The sequence below is a fragment of the Abramis brama genome (genome assembly GCF_963993115.1).
Source record: "Abramis brama genome assembly, chromosome: 25".
Lineage (NCBI taxonomy): Eukaryota > Metazoa > Chordata > Actinopteri > Cypriniformes > Leuciscidae > Abramis > Abramis brama.
Window position 1 is genome coordinate 4,939,000 of NC_139987.1, and position 15,669 is coordinate 4,954,668.

The following is a 15,669-nucleotide window of genomic DNA, read 5'->3' on the forward strand; positions in this document are numbered from 1 at the left end:
AAAAAAAAATACGAGCACTTTGTAAGACATTTTTACCACTGGCACTCGTAGATTTAAAGCCATGATAAAAACCAAAACTCGCACGTTTTTCATGACGAGCACTCTTGTAAAATTTTGTTGTACGAGTCTGTTGTAAAATTATAAAGCAGCACAAACCAGCCAACCTTGCGAGGGACACTGATCGAGGCTCTTCCCCCGTTGCCTTCAATTGGGAGAAAATGATTCGTTATCGGGGACTCGCATTTTCCATTGGATTAAACTGTGCGCCTATCAGCTGTCGCTCTGTGTTGATGGGGTTCGACCTATGGGTTCGACGGAGGCCCCCACCAGCTTTAGCAGCGGCGCTGAGAAGTACCATTCATTTTAGCGAGTCGGTTCGTTCGAACGATTCATTCCAGCAAGCCGGTTTCCATGTAATTCACTGATTCGCTGAATGTATCACATTCACTTTTCCCAAAAATACTCACGCGGCAATTTAAGTGTTCGCTTTTGTAGTAAAATAAATATTACGATTTCACTGTGACTATGATTTTAAATAATCAGTTAAATAAGTTTGAATTCATTTTAGCTAGTTTCGTTCGAACGATTCGTTTTAACCCCAACAAACCGGTTTTCATTTGATTCAATGATTCGTTCGATGTATCACACACTTTTCCCAGAAATCCCCACGCGACAATTTAAGGGTTCGCTTTTGTAGTAAAATAAATATTACAATTTCATTGTGTATATAATTTTTTATCAAACATTTTAATAATACATTTTAATAATCGTTCTATTTTATGAGATGAGAATAGGGAAAGTACACACACAGCTAAGCGTTCTGATTTTTTCAGTCGAATGATATACAGAATCGGGTCGATCGAATCATTGAAAAGACCGGTTCAGAAGAACCGATTCGTTGGTGAATCAAACATTCCCATTAGCACAACTGTAGTGCAGAGTGCAGATTATCCAGCGCTGCTTCACTGCTCCATCACTTCAATGACTGCTTCTCCGCGCCTCAATGTAAACCAATTATCCCGGCGACCCTTTTGGTCGCTCTTTTTATTATAAGGACACTTTTTTTGTAATTTCATCGTCTCGTCGAACCGTTTTCTTTTGTATCCGCAAGAAAACTTCGAGGCAGCTGTGGGCAACTTTCCGCGTCGCGCGCAGAGGTGAAGAATGCATTAGCAGAGCTCGCGCAGCTAGCAGCAGCTTTCTTCGGCTTTCCTGCATCAAGCGCTGTGTTTCCTGGGGGTTTGTAATGTTTTTCCGTGTCTCCAGTCGTGAACTAACCTTCATGGATTAGCTGAATGAGTTCTATCCCTCGTAAATGAAAGGAAAATAACGAAAAGATTCAGTTTAAGGTGAGTACCAGACATTTTATTTTGTCCTTCAGCGTCTCGCCTCAGTGTTTTCTGTCTTCCTCACTGTTAGCCAGATAATGCTAAGAACGGCGAGGGACGCTAATTTGTTTTCTAGTTCGCACTGCGTGTGAAACCCAGTGTTTTTCTGTAGCATTACATGACTCAGGCTTTGTTTTTGTTGTGTACATAATATTCATAAACCAGCGGGTTTTCACAATGTAACGAATTAAGTATCATGACTGTGACTAGACGTGAGTATGTGTACTGTGTTTAGGCAGCTGTACCATACTATGTGTCACAAAACATCACATTTTAATAGGCTTAATGTTTTCGAATGGGCATAAAATGACTTATTTTAACAATATCGACACAAATGAGGTTCAGGTGCAGTAACGTTACATTAACCACCGTCTCTCATACACATCCTGTTTTCTATTCTGTCTCCTGTTGAAAGGACAGTGTGGTTTACGAGGCATATCTGCTGCAATCTCTCGTTTATTGTGTTTAATGAGTAATATACCGTCATTGTGCCACCACGCAGATAGATTAACGTTTCATGCCTTTGTTTCACAATCACTTCCTGCTCTGAACAGGTTCTGTAGGTGAAAGCAGGGTTTGTGTTTGATACCTGATGATAACTGTGAGCAGATCCTGATCAGATTAGTTTGTCAGTGGTGTTAAAGGCTTTGAGAGTGCAATGATCGGAATCAGTCCTGATACTCGAGTTCCGCAATGATCGTGGGTTTAACTCTCGTTTTAGGCCCATTCAAACTCATGATAGAGGAATGAATGGGTGCACTTCATCCTCTGTCATGGGATTGTGAGAAATGCGATCAGAATGGACCCAGAGGGAAATGTCATTACATGGATGTTTCTCTCTCACAGTTTTAATTTTTCATCGACGTATCAAGTTTCATTGTAAAAATAAATTTGGAGAAATAGAAACAATTAGTCGCAGTGAAATCAAAATCAACAGTTCTCATTTTTGCATGAAATATTGCAGTATTTATTCTAAATGATTTATCCGTGCACATCATTATTTTATTTTTAAATGAATGTTTCCTCTTTGATGACATCTCTTCTCTGATGACATGTTCACTGGCGAGAGGGCGGAGCAACCTGTCACTCACATGAGATCCACCAATAGCAAACCACAACCATCCAATCAATTCCCCATGGACAAAATGAAGTCCCGCCCTACATTTGTCCTTGTTCCAGAAGCTGTTTCACTCGGATACACGGGACAATAGGGAAGAAAAGACTGACGCAACTTCTGTTTAATGACGGCTTTTGAGATAATGGTTGACATACTTTAATTGTGTGGCCACATTTATTGTTTGTTGATTAGCAACATTCTCTTAGCGTGATATCAGTTGGAATCGGGATGAGGAATTTTACCTGGGAGACTTCCATGTGCAAATTTTGTTGAGTTCAAGTTTGTTGAACTTTCACGTGCAAATTCGCATCATTAACCAATATAGCAAACCTCTTGGTTGGACAGCGACATCTGTGTGGCCGGAGAATAATAACATGGCGACAAAGCACTTGTTTCTGTTCTGCGGCGTCACAACAGCGTATCATTTGATTGCCTTTTTAAGCGTTGAGGTTTGAAAACAAGTGATTTTATACCGTTCAAACGCAGTAAGCAGCGAATGTCTTCAAGCAATGCAGTGGATTAAGTAGGCTAGCCATTTATTTCGAAACATAATTAGCAAAGGGTCAATAAAACAAATGATTTTATGAACATAAGAACTACAAAAAAGAGAACATAGAATGAACAAGTAATAAGATCCTGGTGGATGATTGATGATCTTCCAGCGATGTTTCAGCTGTAGCTCCTACTCCATGGCACACGGTAATTCAAGACCTGTCATTCTGAGCGATCGATCCAATCCAAGCGCACTTCAGCTGTTAAGGCAATGTCTGATTGGTCTCTACACGTCGTCCCTACCCACTATTCCCACTCACCACAGCCGAGATCCAGTTTCCATTGGAAGACGTTGGAAAACCCTGCGTCATGTTTGTGACACGATCAGATCCCGGAAGGCCTATAGCTTCAGCCAAGCAGCATGTCATGATCTATGGTCTCATGTTTTGTTTGGGCCCGTTCAAGACCAGCTGCTCTAAATAAAGATTTGTGATCTACTATGGTTTACTAATGTACGAAGCTACAAACAAAAACATGGTGCAAAAGCGTTGTGTGTTTACTGTTTACACGCGTGGCTGTGGCACATTTTTTAATACAAATACTTGGTTTAGTTTGGTCTCTAACTGAAATAAATATGCTTGTTGTATTCTGCTAGTTGAGACCTTTTCAACGATATATGACAAGTCCATCTGTGATGTATCACGTCTGGACAAATCTGAGCATAATTTGAGAAAGGGCTCTTCTGAAACTCTAGGGGAGAAAATAATAAAAATAATAAAATAAAAAATGTGGCAACCTGCAAAGGTTTCTCAGGAGAGAGCAAAGGTACCTTCCACTTACTGTCATTGCTGTTAAGGAGAAACGCTCCTTTGTGGTTTTGGGTTCCTATGGGCCTTTGCATTGATTTCACCCAGGATATCAACAGCGTTCTCTGTTGGTCTAGCGGATCCTTCTAGCAGGTGATAAATGAAGCTAATGGGATAAGATGGCTTGAGGGAGATTATTGCCACTTGCTCGGCTCATCTCCCTCATGGCTAATCCCTATTTTCTTGCATCCAGCAACAAACAGATTGGAACGAATCCGGCAAGTGTGAACTTTAATCAGGAAAGATTCTGCTGAGGGTTTGTCTGTAGGTTACACCAGATTGTTTTGAGCATTTCAATGAATGAATAAGTCACAGGGATGCAGTAATGTAACAGGCCTGAGCTGTTTTTTTACCCTGTGCTCTTTTATTATGGGTTGTGATTTCTTAAAGCCATTTAGTCTGCGGGATGCTTGGTCAGGAGCTCCAGTGCAGGTGTTTTAGAAATGCAAACAGAAGAATTCTCTCGTCTAAATAAAGAGTAACAAATGTGCACCTCAGATGGTTTTGTATTCAAGGAAGAGATCTTGTGCAACGGTGTGAAGGTTATGTGTTCAGTTTAATATGAAACCTGAATGTAACTTCATTTAGAAAAATATTCATATCTTGTGCATGTGTGTTCGGTGTTCGATCCCGGGATCAATCCCAGGAAGTGTTTGCGTTCGCACAGAAGGCACTCTAGAAATTAGCCTATATGGCAATTTTCTGGGATCAACGCTCTGTGTGAAAGGGGTATATGTTTATAGTTGCATAATGCATGCACATGTTTTTTGCATACTTTTCTTTGTACGCAGTTTATAGGCAGCTGCACCGTAAGCGTCAGTATGTATTTCATTCTGAACAAAAGTGCTTTTTCCTTTTAAGTAGCAACTATTTGCTTCTGATGGTTCGGAGAAACAAGCCGCTATAAAGCAGAACCTGAGATGCTCTCATTCATGTCTGTGTCTCATGCATCTGAGGCCCAAACCGAACCACAGAGCCAGTGAATTCAGCCAGGCCGTTGCCGGCACACACTGATTGCTTCACACTGATGCATTATTTTACAGGCAACACAATCATTTCAGATCTCTTCAAATGCCTTAGAATGACTTAAATACATGTATAATAATAACGAGGCAAATATTATGGTTCAAATAAAGAAGCAAAAGCAAGTAATCGTATGGTTTTATAGAGCAACACTGTTAAAATACGTAATATAATACATATTAACAATCATCCTTGTGTATTATAACAAATGCCTGCCTATGGCTGAGTGTTGTTACACTCTACAGCAGATCAAATCCTTGTTTAATATTGACCAGACGGCATTTATTTCAAATGTTCACTTAATCTTTAATATTTGGCCACTTCTTTATGAAATGCTACAGCCGCTGTAATTTCTTGAACAAGAACATGTGGACATCAAAACATGCAAACTCAGAGCGAGGGTTTAAACCTTTATTTTGAAATTGCGATGAACAGTTCACATATTTCGAAAGATATCGATGTATTCTCCTGTGTTGGCGTAGGTTTATACATGATTTATCTTACAAATCTGATGAAATGGCACACGTTGTGTTCCTAGATGAATGTTATAAGCAACTCAAACTCGCAGCATATGCAACATTTACTGTGAACTGAGACGAACAAAACCTACACGCATGTAAATAAGTATTGAACACACTGGGCAGATGTTTGTTTAATTGAATCGTAGCATCACAATAGCACTATGCTATAGTATGGTTCACCGCGCTGCTACAGCTTGAGGCGGTCTACGCTGGAGAAACGAAGCGACCATTGCAAATCCATTTCTTCTTTGTGTCAGAAGTTACATCAAAGTTACGTTGAAGTGCGTCAGAAATACAACAGGGCATCAGTTCACTGTCAGGTTTCTGTCACGCCGAGCTGCGTCTAGTGTAGACGGCATCACTGATTATAATGGGTTCTGTGTGCCTTTGTTGTTGTGCCGCGTGCGTCTGGTGTAACAAGGTGTTAGGCAAGTAATTTGCGAAAGCTTTGTGAATCAGTTCAATCAATTCATTTAAATTACCAGTTCAAAAGAATCATTTGTGGTCTGAAAACAAAAAAGATGCATTTCCATTTCCTTAGTAAGGTTGTTGAGCTCAATAGATTCAGATGAAATGACAATGGAAAATAACGCGCTCGAGTCAGACTCATTCTCTTCACGCCAAACTGCACAATTAGAGATTTATTGTGTTCCACGTAACCCGTCTTTTCCTCTTCAAAAAATGTGTGCTTCCACAGAGAAAATATTTAGACGGATGCATTCTAGATACGCTCCATTGTGTGTGTGTGTGTGTGTGTGTGTGTGTGTGTGTGTGTGTGTGTGTGTGTGTGTGTGTGTGTGTGTGTGTGTGTGTGTGTGTGTGTGTGTGTGTGTGTGTGTGTGTGTGTGTGTGTGTGTGTGTGTGAGAGACAGAGATACAGTACGTGTCAGTGCTATGGAATGTTTCCATTAAAACCAGGAGAATGCGGGAGTGTTTCTGCTCAGTCCCTCACGGCACCGTAGACTTTGTTCCCACACTGTGATTGCTCTGCTCTGTATATTGCGCATCCCATTTACGTCCTAAATGACTCCGACCTCTCATGTAGAACGAGTTGCCATCAGGCTGTTGGGTAAACATTTCAAATAGCTTTCACTAAGGGCTTGTTATGATCAGCACTGTGGACATGGTTTGATTCTGCTGCAATGGTTACTTCTGAGAAGTACTTCTGATGAGTTGCAGTAAGACTGGATGTATAGGTTTCAGATAATGAAAATGAAAATGAAAATCTGTTATCTAGCGTTTAGTTACTAAAGATAACAGGTGGTTGTTGTTGTAAAGGTTGAATCCCTCTAAAACATAACACATTTTTGCATAAAGAAAATGAATGGAGTTCTCAACGGGTCGGGTCGAGTCGGCCCGACAAACCCGACGGGACCCGCGGGTTCGGGTCGAAAATATAATCAAATGACTCGGGTCGGGTCGGACCTCGGGCTTAATCTTTTCCGCTCAGTAAAAAAAAAAAAAAAAAAATGTATTAATCATCGCTGCTGTTCACCGTAAAGAAAGTCTGGCTGCTGCGTGCAACGTGCATCATGGAGAGGGGCGGGGCAGACCTGACGCCGCTGCGTGCGCACGCCTTTAGCCTGGAGAAGAAGATGGAGTTGGGGAAAAGTAAACTTGCCGCAGGTGAATTCACCGTCGCCTATTTATATATTTAAAGTTTATTGTTTCAGTTGTTTGTATTGTTAAAAGGCGTGAACATTAAACGTTGATTTGAATTCCCGTCTGCTGGTCATGATAATACGTGTATGAGAAAAAAAAAAATCCGACGTGGCGTCGGGCCGCGGGCCGTGTTCGGGCAGATAATTCATGTTGATGTGTCGGGTTACATCGGGTCCGGGCTTTAAAAGCCACGGGCCGGGTCGGGTTGTAATTTTCAGGCCCGTTGAGAACTCTAAAAATGAATACTTTTAAAATATTTTTAAGCAGTTTTTTGGGGTATGTAATATGTCCTGTGTTTTTCTTAAAGGTTCTTTCTTAAAGTTTCACCTATTAGCACCTATTTCCAATCACCAAATATGATAGTCCTTGTGCAAGCTGGGTCCCCATCCTAACATTTAAGGCATCTATATTGTTTCCTGTATAAAGACCCAGTTTATATTGTAAAAATGAATACTTTGAATATGTCCAGTGTCCAGTAAGTTGCATTGTGTTTTTTCTACTCTGTATAGTACTGTTACTAGATCTATTTGCTAATTATTAATAGCCTGATTTAAGTTTTTTATTTTAGTATTTTTTCATTTTTATTTATATTTTAGTTAAAGTTGCCAGCAGTGAATCACCCCTTTAAATATTGTCAGTAGCTGAGTTAACTAAATGAATCCTGCTAAACCTCATGAAATGTGATATGCAAAGCCAAAATGTGCAGCCAAACTGATTTTCATATCTCCATCTCTTCGGGCCATTGTCATGCACAACTGTACTGGGTGAACAAACCCACAAGATGATCAGACACCCTGAAAGACTGAGTGTTGAGTGCCTGACACGACTACAGGCTGTGTTTGCTTTCAGTGCGTTGTAATGCCTGTAAGACATGATGCTTCTCTGCTCGCCTGTAGAGCTGAGCTTTCTGTTCAGGGGATGTTGCTTGTATCATTTGAAGTCAAGGCCTACTGTTCTCTTACACTGTTGACTCTCTTACAACGTGTAGGACACACATTTGCGTTTGCATGCTTGTAAGTATGTTTCTGGCCTTGGTTAACTCGCGCTTTGTAGGGAAAGCCCTATTTGCACTGGATTAGTATTATCTGGGGACCTCGTGTGATTTAGAAATTTACCCCAGAACATCTGAATTTCGTGTGGCACATTCGCATATGATATGCGAAGCCTGTGATTTTACTCGAATTTACAGACTTATCTCCTGGATATGATGTCAAAAGACTATTGCTTGGAAATGTCTTGTCGTTATTATAGGTCTAGCTGTATAATCATAAACAGAAGAATGTTCTTTACCTCATGTTGCTATACATGTCATCCATCTCCATCTAATCATGGTTTTTAGCTTTCTCTTTCTGCAAATTGTATAGCGATATGACCCAGCACCCAAAATACTATCAAAACACTCAAACACAGCAAAGATGGATAAAAAACGCACCGGAAACAAAAACCTTGAAAAAATTATAAATGACCCCTCCAAATCACAGAGATGCCGATTCACACGGGACTAATATAATCACAGGACCTCGGTGTTCGGCGAAATATGGGGGAATTTTTACTTTACTAAGATCACAGACAACCTCCGCAATTATTGCAAAAGACTAGAGGTCACCAGGTAATACTAATCCAGTGCGAATAGGGCTTTTCAGTGTATTTTAGAATCCCTGGAGCGTTGCGTTAAAGCCGTAGTAAGGCGTGTGTGTGTGTGTGTGTGTGTGTGTGGTACATGCACAGATTTCAGGCAGATGTTGTTTTGGCTGGTGCTTAGAAACAGTTTCACACACAACATATCATTATTAAATCAGAAGAGGGCAGAAAGAAATTGCCAGATGTATATGTTTAGGTCTGATGTGTAATTTGCATTCATCAATATTGTTTGGAGTCACGAGCGTGATTTCTGTTTGCACCTCGGTGTGTACATTTGTCATTGGCACTGAGGAGGTTTGATGAGGTCAGCTGTGCTGATGACTGTGTGTGTGTGTGTGTGTGTGTGTGTGTGTGTGAGAGTCTAAATGGAACATTATAAAACGCTAACACAGATCTTTCCCATGGACTCTCTGATCTCTTTTTAAACGGTTTATCCAAATAAGAAAATTGTCAATTTCTCACTCTCTTGTTCTTTCAATTCCACATGATGTTTTCTTCCACACAATTTCCTCCTTTTCCATTAATTGAAAGTGGGGACAGATGCTGTTTAAACCAGAACTAATCGATTACATGTGCTCTGCAATCATGTCTTCTGAAGTCAAACGAGAGCTGTGTGTGACAAACAGGCCAAAATCGTGATCATAAATCATAAATAAATGATCCTTCAGAAATCATTCTAATATGACGATTTGATGCTCAAGAAACATTTCTGATTATTATCAATGTTGAGTTCAAAAGAAAACAAGGAAGTGAGATTTGAGAGATGCATCAGAGAGGAAGATTTTCAGTGGATAATGGTTAAAGTTTTGTGTCAGGAACAGGATCAAATTACCATATGGCAATATATATATATATATATAGAAGATTTGAAATATAGTCTTTGAGTCCTTTAATTTGTGTTCATTTCTGGAGCTTGACTGCATACATATTTCCATTGAATAAAAATTCTGTGAAACCTCTGTTGTTGATGTGAAGGAGAGTAAATGATGGCAGTTTTAATTTTTGGATAAACTTGCTTAAATTCTAAAAGCTAGAATGAAAGCTCTTGCTTGTAAACAGTTGTTTTTAGATCACCATGTTGCCAGATGTCCTCCTTTTGAGCTAGTCATGTTTCAGTGTTTTATCATTATTGTTTTGTGAAAAGCAATTTTTAGAAGCAAAAATAAGCTCATTTTGCTTATATGTTTGTTTATATTGCGGGAGGCCCGTAGCATTTACTGGGCGACCTCAGTTTGTGTAACATTTGACATTTGAGTCCGTCCGGCAAATCTCACATCTGTGCCGACAGCTTTGCTCCGTTGATACGACACTGTGCTTCTGTGACCCACTTACCTCAGCATCTGCCTCTCTTTTCCCCACCGCACCACTGTTTCAGCATCACACTCAAATCCTGCTTATCAGCCCCTCTCATCGCCATACAACACAAGCAAATAAACACTCATGTGACAATCTCACTTTTATGACCTTAAGCACGGATTTAAGATTCGCCTATAAAGTTCGCCTCTGTAATGAAAGAGTTTTGTGGTTTATGCTGACTTTTGTTTCAGCGTGTCGTGTGAAAACACACGTTGAAGTTTGCTAGGTTCCGGTTGAAAGGCGGATGGGGACGTCTCAAGGTTTATGTCTTCATCTCACACGTATGTGGGTCAGTGACGTGATGCTCGTTTGGTAAAGACATTCTCAAAATCAGGTGAAACGGTAAACGGTAATCATGTTGCGTTGTCCCATGCAGGAGTATGTGTCTGTACAGACAGTAAATCTTTGAGGCTGATAAAAGGACCCGGGAGGAACTAGAGCAGAAGTAAGTGACTGTCAGACAGACCAATCGCTGCAGCTTCAGCCCTTCCTCCTCCACAGCTGCGGTTTCTCAAGCACCAGGGAGACGCTTATATGATGCATATATGTGTCATACATCGCACTGTGTTTAGGCAGCGCCTGCAGAACGCTGCACAAGACTCTTTTGTCTCCCTCTGAAGTTTCACTCAGGCCAAATTGTGCTGTTTAATTCAGAATTTGCATAGTGACTAATTTTAGCATCATTTCCTGTTTCACACACGCACAGTCGCTGTGCAGTCAGCTGTGAGGGCTCATATGTTCTGCATGTGGCGCTTCATAAGTATGAAGTTCATAAGAATGAAAATTCGATGAGTGGTCGACTTTATTTCACAAATAATAACATGCATGGCTGCATAATTACAAATATTTCAGTTGTGTGTCTAAAGACAATATGAAGATATTTAAACTAAAAAACAGATCAAAGATGGATGAGAAGAAAGAAATATTTTTGACTTGAAATGTGTCAATTTCAAATCATGTGGTTCATTTAGTAAAGAATAAGTTCAAGAAAATAGTGTATTCAGCTGTTATGAATGACTAGATATGAAGTCTTCAGTTCAGTGAAAATGATTGCAGTGTTTGAGTGATTTGTTTGCACTGCCATTGATCAGCTTTGGATCAATGCAAATTCGGAAATGAAGTGCTATCACAGTCCGTATTGTACAGTGGTTTCCATTATCACAAGTTCAGATTGCATTGGTGAAAAATGAGCTTGTTGGTAGATTGTTTTCACTTCGGTCAGCGTTTCATCTTCAGCGACGGGTTGTATTTCCAGAGTGAGAGAAATGGCACATCTACAGTTCTGCTTTTCGGCTACGCTATAACTCATTAAGGAACATCAGACATTTCAACCTGCCTGTCCATTCAGCGAACATTTCTCATGACCCATCCAGTAGACTCTTGGAAAACAAGTGCTTGGCCACAACAGCAGCTCGTGTCCCCGGAGCACTATCAGTTCGCTATCCTCTGATGGAGACACGAGACATTACAAAGCAGAAATGAAGCCAGAGCGCAGAGACGCGGTCTCCAGTCGAGCGGTCGTTCCCAGGCCCGGAGCCGCAGGGCTGCCTTGAACTCTGCCCTCTCAGTGCTAATTAAAACCACTTCTCTGGACCTCAGACATCACGAATAACCAGTTCAGTTAACTTCGCTTTTTACTGCCCTCAAGTATTTTGGATCAATGACGATGTCTGTGGACAAAAGAAAACCGGCTACAAGTAATGCAACAACACATGCCTCACTTTTCCTCAAGATCTGGCTTGAGTAATGCCGTGAATATGAGCAGCGGCGTAACGTGACGAATCCAGACCACAGCTGATGTTCTCGTGTGTTTGCAGCGTAGAGGATGTGTGCGATTCAGATATGATTTTAAAGGGATGGTTCGGAGTAAAATCAACCTAGGGTCCTTTGCACCATGACCTCAAGCCAAACACCCCCCAGAAGCCTTTTTTCCCTCGGTCGAACATTATTAAAGTTAGAGCTTATTTAGAGATATCAGCCGAATAGGGGTGTGACGAGACGCTTACTCCACGAGACGAGACGAGACACGAGATTGGGTTCACGAGAACGAGACAAGACGAGATTTTTACACAATTTTTAAGAAATCCTCAATGATGAAATATATGAATGGAAAATAGTCTTTTATTCAACTGAAAATCACAAAATGCAAAACAATTTATGTGCATTTTGAAATCAACTTGTAATGAATGTTATTTTACTTCTATTTTAATGAATTCTATGCAGTAAAGGACATGCAAACAATGCAAAATGTTTTGCTATAAACTCTACTTCTCCCTGTACGATTTCACATGAGAAATCTAACTCCTTTCCACAAATCGAACATAAAAAAATAAAACAGTATAAATAAAATAAATATAAATAACTGAAATAACACTTTAAGTGCAAACAGTAAGTGTGTATCCATAATCAAAGTACTGCTCTCTCAAAACTACAAGTTCAAACAGAAACAATTTTTTTCTTCAAGCATGAAAAAGAGATAAATTAACTAAGATAAGCCTAAGATATGGTCATGTTCTTTTTCAAGAATATAAGCATGTCGACGATTTCTGGCAGCAGTTGAGACCTTTGGGCAGGGCTGCACGATATGAGGAAAAGCTGCGATGTGCGATAACATTGTTTAATATTGCGATGTCGATATGATTTAAGCTATACTGTTCCCATGTATTAGTGCTTTAATAGGTTCTTTGCGTGATAGGTCAAATGTTTATTACCTGCCTGGTTCAGATTACACTATTTTAGCGCGATTTTGGCACGATCCGTTTCGTGGAGACTCATAAAGGACAACGGGCGTCGGGACGCAAGATTCGATCGTTTCATTTCGTATAGTGTGTCATAGTGGGCGACAACGCGTCTGTGATGCTTCACGACATCACGACAGAAAGACTAGCATGTTTAATTTTAACGGTCCTCCACGACGGGTTGAGTGTGAGCGAGAGTGAGTGAGAGTGCGGTTACAGTGAGTGTGCGTGTGTGTGTGTGCGCGCGAGTGAGTGAGTGAGCGAGGGACAGTGAGTGTGTGTGTGTGATTGGCCCGGCACACAAATGATTTAAAAGTGGCAGGGGCATCTTCAATACAAATTTCACCCTCACGCTCCATCACGCTGACATCACAACAACTCACAAGACAGTTTTTTTTTTTTTTTTTTTTTGTTTTTTTACTCACGAGACAAAGTTTCACCTCGACGAGAAATCTCGTCGCGTTTTAATCTCGCGAGATCTCGTAACACGAGATCTCGTCACACCCCTACAGCCGAATGGCTCCAAGGATGTATCTCGTAAATTACCCCACTAATAATGCCCAGAATGGTACCAAACTTCTACAGTAGTACAAATAGGTTCTGTACTCATAAAACGAGGCATTGGAAAGTTTGTAAGTACATCAGGAGTTTATTTAAATAACACTTGCCTGACGGCTAATGCTACTGCTAACGCGGACACCGACGTCACTTCAGTGGTTTGGGAAAAGCATGTAAAAGTCCTGGCAGAAAGCGATGCATAAGGATGTACTGTAACGACAGATGATGTTTTTCTGAAGCCACTTAGCGTTAACTAATAATTGTAGCAAACTGGTACTACCAACAAAACATTAGTGCATTCCTGGAACTGAGCGTCGTTATCCTCTGTTAGGGCCGGTTCACACAGAATGCATTTAACAGGGAAAAACGTGAGCACAACTGTTGAAGACCTCCGTCTAGCGTGTTTACATTGAAAAACCATGGAAAAGTAGAGCAGCGAATGGAAAAACGCGTTCTGTGTGAACAACCCCATAGAGTTCCTGATTCCAGAGAAAACATCCAAGACCACAGAAAGAAACACACATTTAAATACACACACACACGTGCCTCTTTGATCAAGCGCTGTGAAGCCTCATATAATGCTCTGCGGGACGTTTGATTTCTCATTCGCTTATTGCAGTAGTAGTGTTGCCATCCGCTATTGGATTCACTAGGAATGTAACACAACATTAATGTAACTATAACTTTCTGAGATCTAATGGAGAATGTTTCAACTCATTTATTGTTTAATGAACACAACAAACACGTTCCACAGGCGTTTCTGTAGCTGATGTCTCATGGGAATGTGTGAAAGCTTGGATGCAGCCGCTAGTACTGCAATATGTTATTTGCTCTTTTCCTAAATCTCTTCCTGGCATTGACTTCTTGCTTTTGTGTGTGTACTACACCACCATTTTGTAGCTGGGTTGGTCCTCCAGACTCCTGCTGTAGGTCTGCAGATCCAGGCAGATGGTAGACATGTTCCCCGCGTGCAGACCGCAGGCTCAGAAACTCCCTCTGCGGACGCGTTTGGCAAACACTGCGCTTTTCAAAGGCAAGGGAACGCCATCGCTAACATCACTGTGCCAGCCTGTGTTTACTTGTTTACTTCAGTCTGCCATTTTCCTATAATAGGTCATGCATTGAATTATAGATTGCTGACACATTGTTCACATCATAGGCGTTTTTTCAATGACCGATGGCGATAGAGCGAGGTCGAATTGTAAAGCGTTACTGATATAATTAACTTTTCTTTGGCATTTGGGGTAAATACACATTTAAAATTTAAAACACATACTGTGGTAATACCCATGTTTTCATGTTGAGAATGTTGCTGAAAGAGGGAGAAGGGTCTGTTTTATCTTGGGATGAAGTGGGAGCTGATGATGTCAACCTCCTCATTCCTGCTAGTGTGGGCGGCTCAGATTAGATCTTCTAACAGGGACTGAATGCATGAACATATGCTGATTTCATTACAACACTAAACTGCAGCCAGTTTTTCGCAAAATGCTCAACTCTTTCAAATAATATAGTCAGGGGTGCACACAACTTTTTTTTATCTGGTTCTCAAGGGAGCACCTGGAGATGCTGTTTGGCACTCAGTTTACGCAGCACTCATCCTTCAAGCTTCATCCTTCAAGCTGCCTAAATGTAAAATAACACTATTTGTTCACTGTAGAAATTAAATATAGGTTACAGAAATCCTTCTAATATGCTGATTTGATGCTCAAGAAACATTGATTACCTACACCTGTGCTGGAAACAGATGTGCCGTTTCATATTTCTGTGACAAATGTTTTCCCAGGATTCTTTTAATGAAAGAAAGTTTAAAAGAACAGCATTTATTTGAAATATAAATCTTTTATAGGTGTAAATGTATAAATCTTGTATAAATGTTTAATGTCACCTTTGTCTTTGCTGGATAAAAGTATTAATTTCTTTCAAAGAAAAATCTTATTGACCCCAAACTTTTGAACGGTAGCATAACTCATCTCTCACAGCTTAAAAAGGGTCTAAAACACTCGAAATCTTCATAGTAACACCCTAGCAACCACCCAGAAAATCGTTTGTCACTTCCCTTTACCAAATTAATCTTACGCTGCTTTATTTTCCTTTCCTAAAGTATAGGTGAAGTGCAGAGTGAGGGTGCTGAACAGATGTGCTTTACTCACCGCGCTATCGAAGGGTTTTGCCCGTTGTGTTTTATCACTGCAGTTTTGTATTGGAAAGAGTTGCTCCTGATGGTCTGAGTAAACGACTGTTTCGCAGCCCGGATGAAAGCAGCGCTGGCCGTAGTATGACAGTGTTTATGGTGTTCAGGACCAGAGA

General features: G+C 40.6%; 1 protein-coding gene across 2 annotated transcripts in view; it reads left to right on the forward strand.

Moving 5' to 3' along the window:
- The first annotated feature begins 915 nt into the window (after positions 1-915).
- erbin (erbb2 interacting protein) overlaps positions 916-15,669 on the forward strand; it is a 71,078-nt gene continuing 56,324 nt past the window's right edge. For both annotated transcript variants that reach the window (XM_084103987.1, XM_084103988.1), the window contains exon 1: positions 916-1,349. The gene's annotated coding sequence lies outside the window, so the exon portion shown is untranslated. The remainder of the gene's footprint in view (positions 1,350-15,669) is intronic.